Source organism: Sorex araneus, chromosome 4 (assembly GCF_027595985.1).
Source record: "Sorex araneus isolate mSorAra2 chromosome 4, mSorAra2.pri, whole genome shotgun sequence".
In the NCBI taxonomy this organism is placed as follows: Eukaryota; Metazoa; Chordata; class Mammalia; order Eulipotyphla; family Soricidae; genus Sorex; species Sorex araneus.
The window spans coordinates 112116782-112122534 of record NC_073305.1 but is presented as its reverse complement, the minus strand read 5'-3'; positions in this window follow the sequence as shown (position 1 = coordinate 112122534).

The window sequence follows — 5753 nt, the reverse complement described above, 5'->3', positions numbered from 1 at the left end:
CTAGGAACAAATCTTGGAGGCATGTTCTTCCAGTTACTTTTAAATAACTTATTCCAGAAAATCCTACCTACTGCAGGACCAGGACCACATCACATGCTCAGGTCCTTACGTGCAAACTGCCTGCCAGGGTAGCAGAGAGTTTCCAGGGCACTTAGGACCTTTTAAACACTACTTGAAAGCACAACTCCCACTTTAAAAAGAAAATTTAAAACAACTAGACATTCTAAGCACCCAATCAGAGGATAAAATTCTTTTCTTCCTTAGAGAACATATCAGGTATTCTATCAGTTTAATAACAATAAAGGCTAACATTTGGAGGAAAAAATGCAGTTTCTTTATTCTCAAAATAAAATATGTCCTTGTATTTAAATGACCATGCTATACTTGAGACATTTCTACTGGAAAATTCAAACAAAAGATCAGATTTTGCATTCAAACTGCAAGTTTGATATAATAATTATTAAGTACAGAAAAGATTTGTGAAATTTGTCATCAAAAGCACATTTTAAATCACATTCAAATGCTTCACAATTTTAAAGAAGGTAAAAAATACTCTGCATATTATTAGATATTAGAAGTGTTTTTATTTCTGTATTTAGTACTGATTTTGAATATGTGTATATGTTTATAAATAAAATATTAAATGTGCACAAGAATATTTGATGAATTGCTTAATCTAAGGATAAAGAAAGCCAAGTGGATGGAGAAGTTCGCTTTCTTTTGAAGTAGTGGCACTATACTTTCATTTTCTATTTGACCTTATTAGGATGTCTATAAATCAGTTATTTTCTTCATACTTTATTCTGCAATGTAAGTTTTATTATTTTTCATCTGGAGAAAAAGTAATAAAATTCAACAGACATGTATTTACCATTAGATTTTCCCCCTGTACAGGAGAGCATATGGGCTTCCAAATTAGTTTTCCAGAAAATTTTTCTCAATAGATTTAGTGACATGTTTTGCGACAAATCAGTTTGCAATATTTTGATATTATTCACTGGAAACCTGTGTAATAAAAGCAGAAATTTATTAAGATGCATAGACCACTAAAATGGAGCTAGCACAATTTCTTCATTTCAGTCAGAGAAGGAAAACAGGGAGGGACAAAGAAGATCTATGGAAAAAGTGCAGCTGAATTTGTTAGATCCAAAATGTAAGACTGTACCTGTCCTGACTCCTGATTCCGTGTTCTTACACCATTTTCACTATATTTGGTTTTGCTAACAAAATTCTAGCTTTATTTGTAATGCTTGGAAGCTGAGTATGCCATACTGTCTTTTACAAAACTAATAAAACTTCAGCCATATGAACACCTTTCCATAGCTAAGCTGCTCTTAAATCTTTAATGAGCAAAGAAAAACAGCTGACAAAGGAGGAGACCAGATTGCTGGAGGACTACCTGAAAAGGAAATAAGAGGTTTACAGAGAATTGTAGTTGCAATCAGGTTACAGAGTTAAACTCTATAAAGTTCAGTTCTTTTACCTGGCCAAATTGCTCCAAATTGTCCCTAGTAGTTTTGTTTATCTAATGAGTTGGAAAAGGGGTCAAGAGAGAGACAAAGCCGAGATCTGACTTTAGAATTACTATACTGTCTAATTTACAGAAATTCCCTCTGCATAGGATCATGTTTCTATGACCACTGGGTTGGGTTTAATTGCAGAAGCACAATGCAGTTTCCTCTTCCATGGTTCCTTCATTAAAAATGCAGGCATTATCAATGTTATTTTTTTTAATGTCAGAGAAAAACATTTAAACATCCTAATTCTATTTGTGGTGTGGTAGAAATATCTCCTAACTTATAAATTAAACTTAAACTATGTCTCCATTTCCCAGAAATACTTATAAGGAACAAAAAGTATTTTTTCAGGACTGAGAAAAGCTTTACTGTTGACTGGTTGATTAAAGACTTTGGCCCGAAGCTCTGATTCAACCTAAAGAGAAACTGTCACTCTGAAACAGTCCGGGGAAAACATTCCCATTTCCAGATTAAGTATGAGTGAGAAAACAGTTTTGTTCTTCTGAAAGAAGTAATTTCTGTTAACTTAATTATATTCTTATGTTTCAAGTATGAATTGTGAACCAACTGGGCAAACACATGGCACAATTATGTTTTATCTAAAAGTTATCTTCTTTCTCCTTGGCATTACTTAAATTCAAAATAACCTACCTCCTATATCAAGCATACTTCTTTGTCTCCCAAAGCTTATCTTATTTCCAACTATTAGAGATAATTATATTTATTTTAATAATTTGTTGCTGAAAATTTTCTTCATGAATTGCAAAGAGAGTAATGAAAGTTTAGATTGTTAATTGTCTATGGCCATTTCCACTATTTCTTATGTTAAAGTTGTCAAGAATAAGTTGGTTTTTATTAATCATGAGACAAGGTTTGATTTGAATTTTTGATTTGTGTTATCCTTAAAACTTTCATATGGTGTAAGTCATACAGGAAGAACACTAAGCAATCTTTTCCTGATGCAATTACTCCAGATGCAAGAATAATTTAGGAAAAGGTCTCCCAAATTTATCAATAAAACTCTGATGAGATATCATACAATTAAATATATTTTAAAAGCTTACCTATTATATTAATTAATTATAACTTTAAAAATAGGTTGCCACTTTAACAAAACAAATATATTAATATAATATTAAAATAATTATAAAGACTTTAATTTTAAATACACTCTAGTGTTAAAGTTACAGTGAAAACAAAATATTTTCATAAGTCCCTGTTGAAAATACTTATTTTTAGAAACTCCAGAAGAATTTCTAAACAGTGCATAGCAAGCATTGATATCATGCTCTAAGAAAAACATATTAGATATATAGAAATAATTGAATCCTAAAATATTTACAGCATTGTTTTGTGAATAATTTTTTCTAATAACAAAATGATGTATGTTTATTTTTAAATAAAAACTATTAAATAATTAACACTAACCTATATTCCTAGAAAATTATTATATTGGTTACATAGTAATGTATATGTTTCTATTCTTCCTATTTATTTTGAAATTCAGATGCTTTCTATATAACTTTTGTAATCCACTTTGTGTGTAGTATTTTCACATTACTAAACATTATTTCACAAGTTGAACTTAATTTTAGGGGCTGGAGTGATAGCACAGCAGGTAGGGTGTTTGCCTTGCACGCGGCCGACCTGTGTTCAATTCCCAGGATCCCATTTGGTCCCCCAAGCATTGCCAGGAGTAATTCCTCAGTGCATGAGCCAGGAGTAAGCCCTGTGCATCGCCAGATGTGACACCCCCCAAAAAAATCCCCTTAACTTTAAAGTTTATTATGAGCAATTCCCTTCATTAGATCTTAGTATGATTTCCAAATTCTTGCTATCTTAATGCAGTTACCATTTTTAAAATCTGTGAACATAATTATTTTTTGAAGAAGATATCCTAGAAATGGAGTTTCAGGGCAAAGATTATGACTTACTTTAAGACATCTAAGACATACAATGCATACTGTTAAAATGACTTCCATAATATTACTTCAGTATATTCTGTTATTATCTGTGAACAAATGCTCCAATTTTTCTCAGTCTTTGACAGATCAGAGTATTATGCATTGCTTTAATTATTAATAAAAATATTCTGTCATATTGTATCTGGTCAATTGTGTCTTTTCTCTTAGTTGATTACATGGCTTTGTGGGTCATTTTTCCCTTCTCTTGGTGTTTTGTGTTTGCTGATTGATAATTGCATTCAAGATGTTACTCCTTGGTCATATATACATATGTGCACATATGTATATATATTTTTTCTTTGTAGTTCTAGCACTATACTCAGCAGGTAATAAACCTTGAGCAATTACTTGTTCATTGATTACAGATGTGTTCCTTCTTTTTTGTTCCAGGCCAGATTCCTGCTTTTCTTTTCTCACAGATTTTATTGAGACTACATCTATGCGTGAAAATCACTGACCCATTTTAAATGAAGTGATTTCTTTTTTGACAAATTACTAGTCAAACCTATTTTCAGAGAAAGTAATTTCCTTAAGTGATGGCTAAACTTAGTCACAATATTTAGTTTGAGTCTTTGAGTTGACCTAGTCTGCTTTCAGTCAGTAAGAATATACTAACGCACATAGAATGTTGGGCTTCCTATGGTAGCAGCCACCTTCTGAACAGTGAACTGGGGATAAAAAGGATGGACTCTTTCCTAGGACTATAATAAACAGAACTATTCATATAGTTTTAATAGACCATGTTTATTTTACTTATGTACTTATAATTATATGTGGCTTATCATAGTATTACAATTTACCAATAAGAATCTTAAGGATTTTTACAGAAAACTTAGTATTTTAAAAGTTAACATTGTAAGTGTACTTAAATATTTTGAAAGATTCTGTTTCAAACATACTAACTGAAATCTATGTACCACAATGGTAAAATTTGTACATATGTAACAGTTTCCTTCGACACATAATATTTTTGAAACAGTTATTATTATTAAAGGAAAATAAACTACTACTTTTAAAACATGACTGACATTGCCAAAAAGTTAATACTGATTTGTAAATCTGCTAGTCGTTGACTGTCAGACTGTTTCCTGAAAGCTATTGAAGACCAGTTGATATACACGTATTAGCTTTAAAAATTAGGGATTTCCTAATATTTAAATGAAGAGAAGACCATATTAAACTAACCTGGAATTTAAAATGGATTTAAAGTTTGAGTTAGAGCATAAGCAGTAGTAGATCTTTGAAGCTTAAAGTTTAATCCTTTTTAGATCATCAAGAACTTGAGTACATTCATGTCTGTTTCTCATAAATGCATAATATAAACACTATCTGTCATCATCCTGTGAAGTGTGTTACAGTTGATAGTTTTAGTGAGCAAGAAATCACTTTGGGATAAAAGTCATTCTTTAAGGCTAGTGATGGTTTATGCTAAATGGAGGTGCATTGGAGAAGTTTGCACCATAGGGCTTGTGAATTACGCAAACACTGTACTGCATTCTTTGACGCCACCTATTACCAACTTATTATTTGGCGTGACTTAAAAAAAAAAGGAGTTCCCACTACCACCCAGTTAAAAATGTACTCTGCAATCTTTTCTTGTTTTGCATATGATTGGTAGCATACCTTTTAACTGCTGTAAGTAATAAAAATATATACGTGCAAGTTGGCTATAAGAAATGCCAAAGTTTCACCTAATAAAATTTTGGTATGCCTCAGTTTTCAAAGTAAATTTGATTTATTTGAGCCACCAGCCGTCCGATGACAGCCCTCTGTTTTTTATATGAGTCATGTCCCAAGGGGTCTAGAATATGCCAATGGTGTACCTTGGATTGAATCCAGTGTCCGCAAACAGGTTTTCATTAGACTTTGATGCCAGTTGTATTTGGGAGCAGAGAGGCTGCTGAAAACCAGCTTAACTTTGGGACCACTTCTTTCTTTCAAAGAAAACAACAAAGATCTTTTTAAGCAAAGCTTTGCGCCTCCACATTGTAGGTGTACAGCAATATTTTAGAGAGCAGTAATCTGTTATTGCAGGTGGTCGGGCTTCAAGCACTTCCGTATTTTGAGAATAGATCAGACGAATTGCAACAACTTTTATTGAAAAATTGCCGAATTTGTAAATTAGAAACACATTTTCTGTGGCTAAGATTAAGTTAGCATGTATTACAGTCACTTGGATTTTTCTGTAGCACTAAGGGGAATATAATTACATAGGTTATTCCACATGTCATGAGATTGGAACCTTAATGATGGTCAAATTTTTCTCATGCAG